Source organism: Rana temporaria, chromosome 3 (assembly GCF_905171775.1).
Source record: "Rana temporaria chromosome 3, aRanTem1.1, whole genome shotgun sequence".
Lineage (NCBI taxonomy): Eukaryota > Metazoa > Chordata > Amphibia > Anura > Ranidae > Rana > Rana temporaria.
The window spans coordinates 431,537,073-431,552,838 of record NC_053491.1 but is presented as its reverse complement, the minus strand read 5'-3'; the positions used below and the strand labels follow the sequence as shown (position 1 = coordinate 431,552,838).

Sequence of the window (15,766 nt, the reverse complement as noted above, 5' to 3'; positions counted from 1 at the left end):
GTGGCAGGTGACGGTGGCAAGTGATATGCTGAATCTGGTGGCAGGTGACAGTAGCAAGTGACACGCTGAATCGGGTGGCAGGTGACGGTGGCAAGTGACACGCTGAATCTGGTGGGAGGTGACTGGCAACTGACATGCTGAATCTGGTGGCAGGTGACGTGGCAAGAGACACGCTGAATCTGGTGGCAGGGGACAGTAGCAAGTGACACGCTGAATCTGGTGGCAGGGGACAGTAGCAAGTGACACGCTGAATCTGGTGGCAGGGGACAGTAGCAAGTGACACGCTGAATCTGGTGGCAGGTGACGGTGGCAAGTGACACGCTGAATCTGGTGGCAGGTGATGTGGCAAGTGACATGCTTAATCTGGTGGCAGGTGACGTGGCAAGTGACACGCTGAATCTGGTGGCAGGTGACGTAGCAAGAGACACGCTGAATCTGGTGGCAGGGGACAGTAGCAAGTGACACGCTGAATCGGGTGGCAGGGGACAGTAGCAAGTGACACGCTGAATCTGGTGGCAGGTAACGTGGCAAGTGACACGCTGAATCGGGTGGCAGGGGACAGTAGCAAGTGACACGCTGAATCGGGTGGCAGGTGACGGTGGCAAGTGACACGCTGAATCTGGTGGCAGGTGATGTGGCAAGTGACATGCTTAATCTGGTGGCAGGTGACGTGGCAAGAGACACGCTGAATCGGGTGGCAGGGGACAGTAGCAAGTGACACGCTGAATCTGGTGGCAGGTGACGTGGCAAGTGACACGCTGAATCGGGTGGCAGGGGACAGTAGCAAGTGACACGCTGAATCTGGTGGCAGGTGATGTGGCAAGTGACACGCTGAATCTGGTGGCAGGTGACGTAGCAAGAGACACGCTGAATCTGGTGGCAGGGGACAGTAGCAAGTGACACGCTGAATCGGGTGGCAGGGGACAGTAGCAAGTGACACGCTGAATCTGGTGGCAGGTAACGTGGCAAGTGACACGCTGAATCGGGTGGCAGGGGACAGTAGCAAGTGACACGCTGAATCGGGTGGCAGGTGATGTGGCAAGTGACACGCTGAATCTGTTGGCAGATGACGTGGCAAGTGACACGCTGTAAAGTAGAAATATTGTACTTTCATTCTTGAGAGTAGGTGCGTAAATTGGGGGCCCTGTAGCATTACTTTGCCCAGGGGCCCATGATGCCATTAAGATGGCCCTGGCTCAGACACCCTCTTCATGTAGCAGCTCATGGATGAAGCTACTGATCACTGCTGGGAACTTTCCCTGCCATCCATCTCCACATCCAGGGACTGTCCCTCCCTGCACACCTGACATGTCACTGATGATAAACATCAAAATGGTGACAAACAAGAGGCCCGCCTCCCTCTCAGGAGTCTTTCTTTAATCTTGCACTAAGATGGCGACACCAGCTCCGCCTCCATCTCTTCCATAATCACCATGGCAACAGCTTCAGCACGTCTCCTTGACTTATCCCCAGCCATGGCTGAACGGCGCCGCCCCGTTCCGCCCATCACGTCCCCTGGGCGGTGCCAGCCACGCCTTCCTTCAACACGGACAGCTTTTGTGATTGGCCGCTCGCCTGCAGAGGCTTCCTCTAGGGGGGCACGCCCACACTGACTAATGTGAGGAGAGAGTCACCGAAACCGGAAGCGGTACCGGGAAGCAGCAGAGACGGGCGGAAGCGGTGGGATCTCTCCGGTGTTCTCTGCGGAGGGTGAGGAAGTGGGGGGTGTGTGTGTGTTTTTCTATGGGTGCTGTACATCTCATCCCTGTATTCTGTGTGATGGAGAGCTCATGTATCATACAGACTCATCCAATACACAAGAATACAGGGGACACTTCATTCATATCATATTACTGGGCTGTATACATTAGTACTTATATATTTCATTCATATCATATTACTGGGCTGTATACATTACTATTTATATATTTCATTCATATCATATTACTGTGCTGTATACATTAGTATTTATATATTTCATTCATATCATATTACTGTGCTGTATACATTAGTATTTATATATTGCATTCATATCATATTACTGTGCTGTATACATTAGTATTTATATATATTTACCTCACACAATTGTGTGTGTGTGTGTATGTATGTATGTATGTGTGTATGTATATGTGTGTGTGTGTATATATATATATATATATATATATATATATATATATATAAATTGATGACAGTGTCACATCCCAAACAAGTTGGTACAGTCCATGTTGGTACAGTCCATGTTGGTACAGTCCATGTTTCCATGTTTGTTATTCTTTTAACCACTTGAAGACCCGGCCTAGTCTGACACTTCTCACACATGTAAACATTGGCCCAGATTCACGTAGATAGGCGTAAATATAGGCGGGCGTAGCGTATCGTAGTTACGCTACGCCGCCGCAACTTAGAGAGGCAAGTGCTTTATTCACAAAGCACTTGCGTCTAAAGTTACGGCAGCGTAGCGTAAATGTGCCGGCGTAAGCGCGCCTAAATCAAATGAGGAACAGGGGGGGCGTGTTTTATGTAAACTAAGCATGACCCCTCGTAAATTCCGCTTTTTTCGAACGGCGCATGCTCAGTATCGCGTCAAATTTTCAAATTAAATTACGCCCGCTCAATGCCTAGACGACGTGAACGTAACTTACGTAAAGCCCTATTTGCGAACGTTTTACGCAAACAACGGAAAATTCAACGCTGTCCCGACGTCCATACTTAACATTGCGTACGCCTCACTATAGCAGGGGATAACTTTACGCCGGTCCGACGCCTTACGCAAACGACACATATAGATACGCCGGGCGCACGTACGTTCGTGAATCGGCGTATCTACCTAATTTGCATATTCTACATGTAAATCTACGGAAGCGCCACCTAGTGGCCAGCGTAAATATGCAACTAAGATATGACGGCGTAAGAGACTTACGTTAGTCGTATCTAAGCAAAAATCCGGCGTATCTTGCTTTCTGGATACAGAAAAAAGATACGCCGGCGCATCCTAGAAGTTACGCGCCGTATCAATAGATACGCCGACGTAACTTCTTTGTGGATCTGGCCCATTGCATTTATTTTTTTGCTAGAAAATTACTTTTTAGAACCCTCCAAACGTTATATGATTTAAAAAAATAAATAAAAATTAAGCAGAGGCCCTAGATAATAAAATGGTGGGTGTTCCAATTTTTTTTATGTCACAGTACTTGCGCAGCATTATTTTTTAAATGCAATGTTTAAAAAAAAAAATAAAAAAAAAAATACACTTTTTAATTATCACCTTCCTGCCTAATGCTCGATACACACGATGAGATTATCGGACGAATGATCGTCCGTATGAAAGTCACGAAAATTCCCGTCCGACAGAATGAAAATTCGATGATGTCATGTGTTGTAATGTATTTTCGAACGATAGCTGTGCAGATTGAATGGAAATTGTACGAGTTTTTTTTCTAAAAGCGTAATTTTCCGTACGATTTTCTGATCGTGTGTACGGGGCTTAACCACTTAAGCCCCGGACCATTTTGTTGCTAAATGCCCAGGCCAGGTTTTGCTATTCGGCACTGCGTCGCTTTAACAGACAATTGCGCAGTCGTGCGACGTGGCTCCCAAACCAAATTGGCGTCCTTTTTTCCCCACAAATAGAGCTTTCTTTTGGTGGTATTTGATCACCTCTGCGTTTTTTTTTTTTGCGCTATAAACAAAAATAGAGCGACCATTTTGAAAAAATGTTTTACTTTTTGCTATAATAAATATCCCCCAAAAACATATATAAAAACATTTTTTTTCCTCAGTTTAGGCCGATACGTATTCTTCTACCTATTTTTGGTAAAAAAAATCGCAATAAGTGTTTATCGATTGGTTTGCGCAAAATTTATAGCGTTTACAAAATAGGGGATAGTTTTATTGCATTTTTATTAATAATTTATTTTTTTACTACTAATGGCGGCGATCAGCGATTTTTTTTTTTTTTTTTTTTTTTTTTTCGTGACTGCGACATTATGGCGGACACTTCGGACAATTTTGACACGTTTTTGGGACCATTGTCATTTTCACAGCAAAAAATGCATTTAAATTGTATTGTTTATTATGAAAATGACAGTTGCAGTTTGGGAGTTAACCACATGGGGCGCTGTAGGAGTTAGTGTTCACTTTGTGTGTGTTTACAACTGTAGGGGGGTGTGGCTGTAGGAATGACGTCATCGATTGTGTCTCCCTATAAAAGGGATCACTCGATCGATCCAGCCGCCACAGTGAAGCATGGGGAAGCCGTGTTTACATACGGCTCTCCCTGTTCTTCAGCTCCGGGGAGGGATCGCAACGGAGCGGCTATAAACGAATAGCCGCGCTGTCGTCATTTGTCTAAGATACGACTGACGTAAGTCTCTTACGCCGTCGTATCTTAGGTGCATATTTACGCTGGCCGCAAGGGGCGCTTCCGTTGATTTACGCGTCGGATATGCAAATGAGCAAGATACGCTGATTCAGAAACGTACTTGCGCCCGTCGGATTTAGCTACGCCGTTTACGTAAGGCGTATGACCGGCGTAAGTTTACCTTTTCATAAAGCAGGGGTAAGTCATGTTAAGGTATGGAAGTCGGAAACGTCAGAACAGCGTCGTATTTTACGTCGTTTGCGTAAGTCGTACGTGAATGGGGCTGGGCGTAGGTTACGTTCACGTCGACAAAGCATAGAGCCGACGTATCTTAGGGAGTATTTGCGACGTGACTCTGAGCATGCGCGCGCATGTACCGTTCGATCGGCCCTTCATTTACATGAGGTCACGCTTCATTACAATGCAACACGCCCACTGCCTTGCTACTTTGAATTACGCGGGCTTACGCCGGCCATTTTACGATATGCCGCCGTAACTTAGGGCGCAAGTTCTTTCTGAATACGGTACTCGCCTCTCTACGTTACGGCGGTGCGCTACGCCCGCTGAAAGTTAGGCCATTCTTTCTGAATCTGCCCCTTTGTGTTTAAAAAAATAACATGTCATATTTACATCCACTGTGCAGTTCATTTTGCACAGATTGGCCCCGATCACTGTCTTCTGGGGCCCCCCGGTGGCGCTCGCGGCTCCTTCTCACCTCAGTAAACCCCCCCTAGGAGAAGCGATTTCGCTGGCTGGTACCTTGCAGGTGCGTCATTGGATTTGATTGACAGCAGCGGGAGCCAATGACTGTGCTGCTATCAATCTATCCAATCAAGAGCCAAGAACTCCAGGCAGAGAGGAAGAGCGCGTCTCCGACAAAGGGAAAGAAGGGCTTAGGTGAGTAAAATGGGGGGGCTGGGGGGCCAGCCGGTGTTAGTTTTTCACCTTAATGCATAGGATGCATTAAAGGAGTTGTAAAGGTTTGTTTCTTATTTTCTAAATTGGTTCCTTTAAGGTAGTGCATGGTTGGTTCACTTACCTTTTCCTTCCATTTCCCTTCTAAATGTTTTTTTTTCTTTGTTTGTTTGAATTTCTCACTTCCTGTTTCTCCTCAGTAAGCTTTCCACCATCATCCGAGCGGTGGAAAGTCATTTAGAACAGCTTACTGAACAGCTTACTGAGGAGGAACAGGAAGTGAGAAATTCAGACAAAGAAAACAAAGAAAAAAAACATTTAGAAGGGAAATTGAAGGAAAAGGTAAGTGAACCCACAATGCACTAGCTTAAAGGAACCGATTTTGAAAATAAAAAACAAACCTTTACAACCCCTTTAGGGTGAAAAAACACAAGAGTTTACAACCCCTTTAAGCCTTTTTTCTTTGAGTGAGTGAGTGAAAAACTTATATAGCGCTGCACATGCAAACTGAATCGCCTCTGGGCGCTTTTTTGACCAGTTCTCCTTTAAACTTAAAAGAGATGGGTTTTGATCTTTGATCTCTGTCATTGTTTGCTTTTGTTAAAATCCATACTTATTGCTAGAAAATTCCTTAGAACCCCCAAATATATATAGTTATTAGCAGAGACCCTGGAGCAGTGATGGCGAACCTTGGGCACCCCTTCCCATTTCCCATGATGCTCCAGTACACTGCGAAGTGCATGAGCATCACGGTATTGCCGCGGTTTCCCATTGTTTTCAATGGGAAGGACCGGTGAAGGAGCGCTATACATGCCACTCCTCTCACTGCTCCAAAGGTGCCCCTGACAGGAGATTTTTTTTCCCTCCCGCCAGCGCATCGCCTCAGGCTTTCACATTGAGTAGGCAGTGAAGGAGTTTTTCAGGCAGTATAGCAGCGCTATTTTTAGCGCTGTACCGCCTGAAAAACTCCTCAGTGTGAAAGGGGTCTTAGAGTTAATATGGGGAAAAAGGTGTCTCCTCTCCACTGATGCTTTATCACCAATCCTTGTTTCCCTAAAAAAACAAAATTTTCGAAATCCAATTGTCATTGGGACAGAAAGTGAGGTGCAATCTTCTGAACAGGGGCACACAGACAGCAAAACAAATGTTACAGGGGTGATAACCCTTCTCTATGTTTTCAGAAAAGCTTAAAAATCGTTTTTTTTGGGCTGGAGCTACACTTAAAAAATGTACCTGCTTCAAATTACAAACAGATTCTAATTAAAGTGGAGGTCCACCCAAAAAAAAATAAAAAAATACATCAAAATCCTGCAAAAAAAAAAAATGTTACTTACCAGAAATGGCGGTTGCTATGCGGATCTTCCTAATCTGCCTTTTCCCATACCGCGGCAGGTCTTCTTCCTCGTCCTCCTCGCGCTGCCTTCTGGGAACTGTGTATATCCCAGAAAGCAGCCGCCCATTCATAAAGCGCCGCGAGACTTGTGCATGCGCAGTAGGAAATGGGCATTGAAGCCTGTTCCCCTTAGTGAGGATGGCGGCGCCAGGAGCTGCCAGGATCTGCCAGGATCGAGGGATCGGCCTCGGGGGGCCGACATCGTGGGCGCCCTGGACAGGTGAGTGTCCTTATTTAGCAGCTACAGTGTTTGTAGCTGCTGACTTTTAAAAATAAAAAATCCCGGGTGGAACCCCGCTTTAAGAACAAACCTGCAGTCCCTATCTTGTTTGTAAATCGTCCTATAATAAATGATGTGAATATTCCCTTCAATGACCCAATCATGTGAAAATCCAATTCCTGGGGACTTCTTTCACCTGCATGTTTGGAGAATTGAAGGGAACATTCGCAGTTTGTTGTATGGAGATTGTCCTCTTCTTCTGGCCTCTATCAAACAGGTCAATAGACTGTTGTGGTTAAAAAGTTGCTTCACCTTTACCAAAATAAAGCTGCTTACACAGTGCAGCTTTAACTAAAGCCTGGCAGAGAAACCCCTGGAGATGGCATCATTTTGATCTGCCATGTTGCTAGGACGTTGCCAAGACACACCCATCCAGGGATGGACTGGCCATTGGGACTACAGGGAGTTTCCCGGTGGGCCGATGGCTCACTGGGCCGGCTTCAGTGACAGCAGACTGCTGCCCCCCTCCGCTCCTCTGTCTCTCCCTTCCTGCAGCGCTCACCTGGGGGGAACAGAGAAGCAGGGGGAAGGACCAGAGGAGCAGGGGGGATGACAGAGGAGCATGGGGGGGGGGGACAGACATCTGACTCAACAGCTATGGCCTGGGAGTTTCTCACTTCTGCCTAATCTTGTCCCATAAGGGGGGGGCACCAAACTGATTCTTTGCCCCGGGTGAAATAATGTCTAGCTTCCCCACTGGTACTGCCTATAAAAGTACCAGTACCAGCTGTTCTACTCTAATAAAGTAGAACGGCTAGTGAAGGGGGAGAGGGGGCTTGGGTGGCCGGTGGGGGGTGCGGGAGTTGTCCGGCCGCCATGGGAGAGACCTGTCAAAGTGGGCCAGTCTGGATAAAGTCCAGGGCCAAATTTTTGTCCCAGTCCAGCCCTGCACCCATCTGATTTAACCCCCCCCCCCCTCGCATGCAAGTTCTCTCCCCAGATCAGTGATGCTGCGATGGAGGAGATATTGGAGACATGCAGGGACGGGGGCGCTCACCCATGTGATGGCGAGGGTGAGCAGTAACAGCTGGGAGTCTCTTAGCAACATCCTGGCAACAAGGCAAGACAGGGTAATGCAATCTCTTGGAATTTCTTGGCCAGGCCTTGGGTGGTACAGAAATGGCTTACACCTATAACAAAGTGGATATTTAACGTTGGTTTTGGTGAGGTGAACTAACCCTTTTATCCTAGGCTCTGAATACAGCAGCATACAAACTGGACACCTAGCTTCAGCCAGAGCTGAACACACACTGGACCAGATCCACATACATGTAGAACGGTGCAGCGTATCAGAGATGCACTACGCCGCCGTACCTTACCTGGCGCATTTTCTAATCCTCATCGATTTTGCGCCGTAAGTTACGGCGGCGTAGTGTATTTCTGGCGGCGGATTTGAAATTGGGCGGGTTGGGGGCGGGTTTCATTTAAATGAAGCGCGTCCCCGCGCCGAATGAACTGCGCATGCGGCGTCCCGAAATTTCCCGCCGTGCATTGCGCTAAATGACGTCGCTAGGACGTAATTTTTTTAACTTAGACGTGAGTTACGTCCATCCCTATTCACGGACGACTTGCGCAAAAAAAAAAAATTCAAATTTCGACGCGGGAACGACGGCCATACTTAACATGGCAATTCTATGTATACGCCACAAAATACCAGCTTCAACTATATGCGGGAAAAAGCCGACTACAGACGATGTTAGAAAATGCGACGGCCGCGCGTACGTTCGTGGATCGTCATAAATCGCTAATTTGCATACCCGACACGGAAAAAAGCCACCCAGCGGACGCCGAAGTATTGCATCTTAAATCCGAAGGCGTACGAAGACGTACACCTGTCGGATCTAACCCAGAAGCCGTCGTATCTTGTTTTGAGGATTCAAAACAAAGATACGACGCGGGAATTTTGAAATTACGCAGCGTATCAAGAGATACGCCGGCGTAATTTCTTTGTGAATCTGGCCCACTGTGTGGATCTAGGACCAGTCAGAGCATCGAATGACATGTGAACAGCGGCAGCGCTGATTATTGATTTGTACTGGACGCTGGCTGCGTCTGTTCGCACACACTGGGTGGGAATTAGCAAAAAGTGTTAGAAATACCAATTGATTGAACTTTTTTCAATCTTTAATTTTTTTCCCCACACAGCTTAGAATATGTAAATGTAATTAAAGTTGAGACTGTTTTTTTTTTTTCTTCTTTTTTATTAGTGTGCAGCTAGTTTCCCTGCGGGCACAAGTCACAGATTCTCACTGGCAGCTGCCCGTGTATATTCACCCTTACTAAATCAGCCTGATACATTCATACATACCTACACACACCCTGTACACACAACTGCACATATCTACACACACCCACCCACGTATACACACATACAATAGGATCAGTTTCAACAAAAACTATTTACCTACTAACCTGGTAGAGGGGAAGGTGAAGCGCGCACTGTATGATATCCCAGTTACTAACATAAAGGGTCAGATTACTCGGCAGCAATGTTTTGGAGCTCCTTTACATTGGGTACTGTGACTGGCATTTTCCTGCCATGTCCATCACCACAAGAGCACACGACAAACAGTTATTTTTTTGTGTGTCCTGTTCACACTGCAACAGCGACCCTGGGTACTGAGCAGTGCATGGTGGGAAAGTGCATGCGGTATTGCATGCCATAGAAGTCAATGCAGAACATATTATCTTTGTTTCCATTGACTTCTATGGGGAAACTCGCTTTGTTATGCGAGTGCTTTGGATTACAAGCATTCTCCAGGAATGAATTATGCTCAAAGGTTCCACTGTATGTGGCTGGCTGTATTTCCCAGCAGCTCGGGTGCAGGAAAATGCCAGAGATTTTACACTAGGCATTTTTATACCTGCAAACGTCCATGTGCCTCGGAGTGGTGAGGTGTTATTCCCCCGGGTTTTTATTACTTTCTCTGTTCCTATTGGGCCGTCTTTACACGACCTTCAGCTTGTATAATAGCAGTGAGTGTGAACTGCAAGCTTTCACAAAGCATTTGCAGAACTTTTTGCAAACTTTGGTGAAGCCTTAAAAGTCCCGTTCAACTCCAGCTTGTAAATGTTGAACGCAGAACTTAACCACTTGCTTACTGGGCACATAAACCCCCTTCGTGCCCAGGCGAAATTTCAGCTTCCGGCACTGCGTCGCTTTAACTGACATTTGCGCGGTCGTGCGACGTGGCTCCCAAACAAAATTGACGTCCTTTTTTTTTCCCACAAATAGTGCTTTATTTTGGTGGTATTTGATCACCTCTGCGGTTTTTATTTTTTGCGCTATAAACAAAAAAAGAGCGACAATTTTAAAAAAAAAATACCGTATATATTTTTTACTTGTTGCTATAATAAATATCCCAATTTTTTTTAAAAAAAACTATTTTTTTTCTCAGTTAGGGCCGATACGATACGTATTTTTCGATGTATTTTTGTAAAAAAAAATCGCAATAAGCGACTGGTTTGCGCAAAAGTTATAGCGCCTACAAAATGGGGAACAGAATTATGATTTTTTTTTTTATTTAGTAATAGCGGCAATCTGCGATTTTTATTGGGACTGCGATATTGCGGCAGACGTATCGGACACTTTTGACACAAATTTGGGACCATTCACATTTATACAGCGATCAGTGCTATAAAAATGCACTAATTACTGTATAAATGTGACTGGCAGGGAAGGGGTTAACACTAGGGGGTGAGGAAGGGGTTAAATGTGTATCCTGGGTGTGTTCCAACTGTGTGGGGGAAGGGGGATGACTGGGGGGGGTGACCGATGCTGTGTCCCTATGTACAAGGGACACAGATCGGTCTCCTCTCCTCTGACACCACGTGGAGCTCTGTGTTTACACACAGAGCTCCACGTCCCTGCTGTTACCGGCTGTGCCACCGACGATCGCGTGTACCCGGCGGACATCGCGGCCGCCAGGTACACGCATCGGCTCTTCAGCGATGCGCCGGGACAGTGTTTACCCGCTGCGCGCCTCCCAGAAGCGCGCACAAGTAATGCACTTTAAAAGACGTCCAAAGACGTCCACTTGGCACTTGAGAGCCGCGCTGTTGATGTCTTTTGTCAATAGCGCGGGTCTCAAGTGGTTAAAAGAAGTGTTGATTCCCACTTTCAGCAAGCTGCTAGCAGGCTTCAGAACTTCTTGAAGCCTTCCTGACACTAATAATGTCTTTATGTAACGAGAACAGGGTGGCTCCACAATTTTCACACCTCCCATCCTGTTCTAGGACAATAACATGTGCCTTTCCTTGGTAATTGGATGAAGGTGTCGGTGCTTCATGTGCGAATATAACTGCTGGGTGATTTTCCTGACACATTTAGCACTAAGAAAGTGGCTTGGAAAAGAAACAAAACCTCTTCATCATTACAGAACAAGTCCGCTTGAATGTGACCATCTACCAATAGATGGCTTAACCCCTTCACTGCCAGGTCTGTAGGTTTCATGGACAGTGGGGGATTTCACACACAATCCAGAGGCTGCTGGGATTCCTACCTGTCAGGGGAAAGCATTCAGGGGGCTGCCGAATGCTTTCCAAGGGAGAGGTGCAGGGACTCATTAACCACTTCAGACCATATTGCTGGCCAATGACCCGGCCACTTTTTGCGATTCGGCACTGCGTCGCTTTAACTGACAATTGCGCGGTCATGCGACGTGGCTCCCAAACACAATTGGTGTACTTTTTTCCCCACAAATAGAGCTTTCTTTTGGTGGTATTTGATCAACCCTACGTTTTTTTTTTTTTTTGCGCTATTAAAAAAATAGAGCGACAATTTTGAAAAAAAAAATATATTTTCCTTTTTGCTGTAATAAATATCCCCCAAAAATATATAAAAAAAAAATTTCCCCCTGTTTAGGCCGATACGTATTCTTCTACATATTTTTCGTAAAAAAAAAAATCGCAATAAGCGTTTGGTTTGTGCAAAAATTATAGCGTCTACAAAATGGGGGATAGTTTTATGGCATTTTTTTTTTTTTTTTTTTACTAGTAATGGCGGCGATCAGTGATTTTTATCAGTACTGCGACATTATGGCGGACACTTTTGACACATTTTTGGGACCATTGGCATTTTTATAGCGATCAGTGCAGGGAAGGGGTTAACACTAGGGGGCGAGGAAGGGGTTAATTATGTTCCCTGGATGTGTTCTAACTGAAGGGGGGGGGGGTGGACTGACATGGGGAAATTACAGATCGCTGTTCATACATTGTATGAACAGAAGATCAGCATTTCTCCCCTGACAAGGACCGGGAGCTTTGTGTTTACACACACAGCTCCCGGTTCTCGCTCTGTAATGAGCGATCGCGGGTGCCCGCCAGTGATCGGGCCCGCCGGGCATGCGCATCGGGACCAGGGGCGAGCGGAGGGCGCGCGTGCGCCCCTATTGGCTGAATCGCGAGATGACGTATAGCTACGTGATCTCGCGCAGCCGAGCCGACCTGCCGTTGTATAACTGCGGCGGCTGGTCGGCTAGTGGTTAAAGACATGTCACCCAAAAACCAAGACTTTTTGTCCTCTAAGTCAAGAAAAAAAAAGTGAAGTAAAAAAAAATAGGTACACCTAATCACGTAACACGGGGGCGCCTACAGGTGAAAACATCTATTGCATTTTATAAATCGATGCGCATGTTGCCTATAGAAAATATAGGGTATTGAAGTTTGGCACCATTTGGCATGTTGGGTATCTATTTACTGGGCACAACCTTATCTTTTTATATTTTACCAAATATTTGGGTATGGGTTTTTTGAGCTGGAACAGTAGATGTTTCAGGCTGTGTTTGCTTACAAAAAAAAAATCTCTATAGTGCTGTATGGTAGTGTTTATTTTGCAGATTCATCCACTTTCCATTTAATAATCTGTCATCTGAACCAGCTCATAGTGTGTGTATTGTATAAACAGAGGCGGCGAGTTGTGGAATCTATGTAGAGGGGTTGTGTTTGGCAGATCAAGGAAGATATTATTATGTTTCTGGAAAGACAAAAATATGTGTGTGTTTGTATATATGTGTGTGTGTGTGTTTGTATATGTGTGTTTGTATATATGTGTGTGTATATGTGTTTTTTTATTTATATATAGTGTGTATGTATGTATGTATGTATGTATGTATGTATGTATGTATGTATGTATATATATATATATATATATATATATATATATATATATATATATATATATATATATATATATATATATATATATATATATATATATATATATATATATATATATATATATATATATATACACACACAATGTGTGTGTGTGTGGTTTCCCTCCACTATAAAGCCTGGTACACACGCGATTAGATTTTCTGCGGACAAAACACAGGACTTTTGTCTGAAGGGCGTTGGCTGTGAACTTGTATTGCATACAAACGGCAAAGAATTGTCAGCCAACAAACACGAAACTGCGTGTTTTTTTTTAGGTCTTTAGCACCACCCTTTGGGCAACTTCTTCTAATGTTGTGTTATGGTTAGTAATTGCTTCTGAGCATGCGCGTTTGTACTTTGGATTTTTTTTTCCGAAGGACTTCTGTACACACGATAGGATAATCCAACATCACACATTTGTTGTCAGAAATTTTTAAAGCGTGCTATCCAACATTTGTTGTCGGAAAATACGCCAACAATTGTCCGATGGAGCATACAAACGATCAGATTTTCCGACAACAGCCTGCCATCACGCAATTCCCGTCGGAAAATCCGATCTTGTGTATAAGCCCTAAGGGCCCTTTCACACGTGCAGACGAACGGACCATTTATTACAATCCCCTATGGGATTGCAGACGTTAGCGGATGATGCATCCGCTAACGTCCGTAATGATCCGCGTCCGCAAAGTTCCGCTTTTTCAGACGGAAGAAAACCCTATTTTTCTTCCGTCTGGCGTAACGGATCGGATGAATACGGACACACGGTCCGTATTCATCCGATTCCCCATAGGGGAGAGCAGAGCAAAGACAGGGCGGTCTCTGCACAGTGTGCGGGGACCGCCCTGTCCGCCGACAGCTCAGCGGGGATTTACGGAGGAATCCCCGCTGAGCCAAACAGGCTAACGGAGCGGATCAATTACGGATCCGCTCCGTGTGAAAGAGCCCTGAGAGTTAACAGCTCATTAAGGCTATGGGTAGCGGAATAAGCGGTATACTCTTCATACAATGCAGAACTTTTGGTCCCGCATTGTACTTGGTAATATAAGTAGTATTGATGCGCTAATACCAACTTTTGCTGCTAACAGTGTACAGCGTGCACAAATAATACCAATTATGCACACAAACAAGAGGTATCAATAAAGTGCCAATATATATGTGCAATGTAAAACCAATAAAAATGGCACGAGGCAAATATGTGAAAAAACAAACGCACACACAGACCAGTTCACAGTAGTGACTTGGAGTGAGAAGGAAATTGGTCCTATGGTATGCTGAGAAATTCCACAGCGCTTCCTGTCTCAGGCTGACGCTTTAATACTTCAGGACGGCACAGCTCATAGAAAGGAGAGAGAGAGAGAAGGAATATGGTGCAATATTGTAGGTCAAGGGGAACATGGATTGCAGCGATATAGGTACACTCACGGATCCCCCTAAACCAGGGATCCTCAAACTACGGCCCTCCAGCTGTTGCAGAACTACACGTCCCATGAGGCATTGTAACACACTGACATTCACAGACATGACTAGGCATGATGGGAATTGTAGTTCCTGAACAACTGGAGGGCCGTAGTTTGAAGACCCCTGCCCTAAACAAACACAGCCTCTAACGCAGCCTCTCATGCCACTCAGTGCGGAGATCTCGTCATACGGATAGGTGTCCGTCCGATCGCGTCACTAGGCTCCTCCCCCCACACGTTGCGTCACTCGGCACGTGACTTAGTCATTGTACTTGGTGACATCACAGTGTGGTAGCCAGTCAGATTGCCGAGAACAGGTTTCAGGGTACCGGTTGCACAGCGTGGTGGAAGATTGCCATAGTGGGGAATAAGATAAGCATCACAACCGCTACCCTTAAACTTAACAAGTAGTTAAAGTGATTCTAAAGGCAGAATGTATTTTTTTTTATATCTTAATGCATTAAGTGTAGCAGCCCCCCTTCTCGATCAAGTGATGTTGCACGAGAACCACAAAGTTGGGCGACGCTCCCTCCTGATTAGCTGAGGCACATTGGCTGGACCCATTGGCTCCCGCTGCTGTCAGTCAAGGTTATTGAGCCAATGAGGAGAGAGAGGGGGCTGAGCTGCAGCTCCATGTTTAAATAAACGCACAGAGCAGCGGCTCGGTTGCCCCCATAGTAAGATGCTTGCTGTGGAGGCACTCGGCAGGAAGGAGGAGTCAGGAGCATCGTGAGGGACTGAGAAGAGGAGGATCTGGGCTGCTCTGTGCAAAACAACTGCATAGAGCAGGTAAGATAATAAATATTATTATTATTATTATTATTATTATTATTATTATTATTATTTTAACAAAAAAAAATATCACTTTAACACTTGCTTTGGGAGGGGGGGGGGCACTGCAATGTGTTTTTTTTATTCTTTTGCAAAAGCAGCTTTAAGGTATCTAGCACTGTCAGCAAGAAGCAGAAGTGCTTGAGAACAATGTCCAGTGGCAGGGATCCAACTGATACCAAATTAGTTTCTGAGGCAGGCACTAACTTTAGCATTTAATAAGGTTTTATAAAGCCGGTCAGACATGCAACCTCTTGCGCAAACCCTTTCCATTGTCCTTTCAGTGCTAGAGTAGCTCTAAACCACTATAATCTCATATAAGCGTCAACCTGTTAATGTCATTCCTTTCAGGTTTCATTAAGTAATATGCGGTA

At 45.4% G+C, this 15,766-nt stretch overlaps 1 protein-coding gene across 1 annotated transcript in view; it reads left to right on the top strand.

The window, feature by feature from the left end:
- The first annotated feature begins 1,586 nt into the window (after window positions 1–1,586).
- The window catches only part of GIPC1 (GIPC PDZ domain containing family member 1), a 41,664-nt gene continuing 27,484 nt past the window's right edge, over window positions 1,587–15,766 (top strand). The window contains exon 1 of the mRNA XM_040346340.1: window positions 1,587–1,710. The gene's annotated coding sequence lies outside the window, so the exon portion shown is untranslated. The remainder of the gene's footprint in view (window positions 1,711–15,766) is intronic.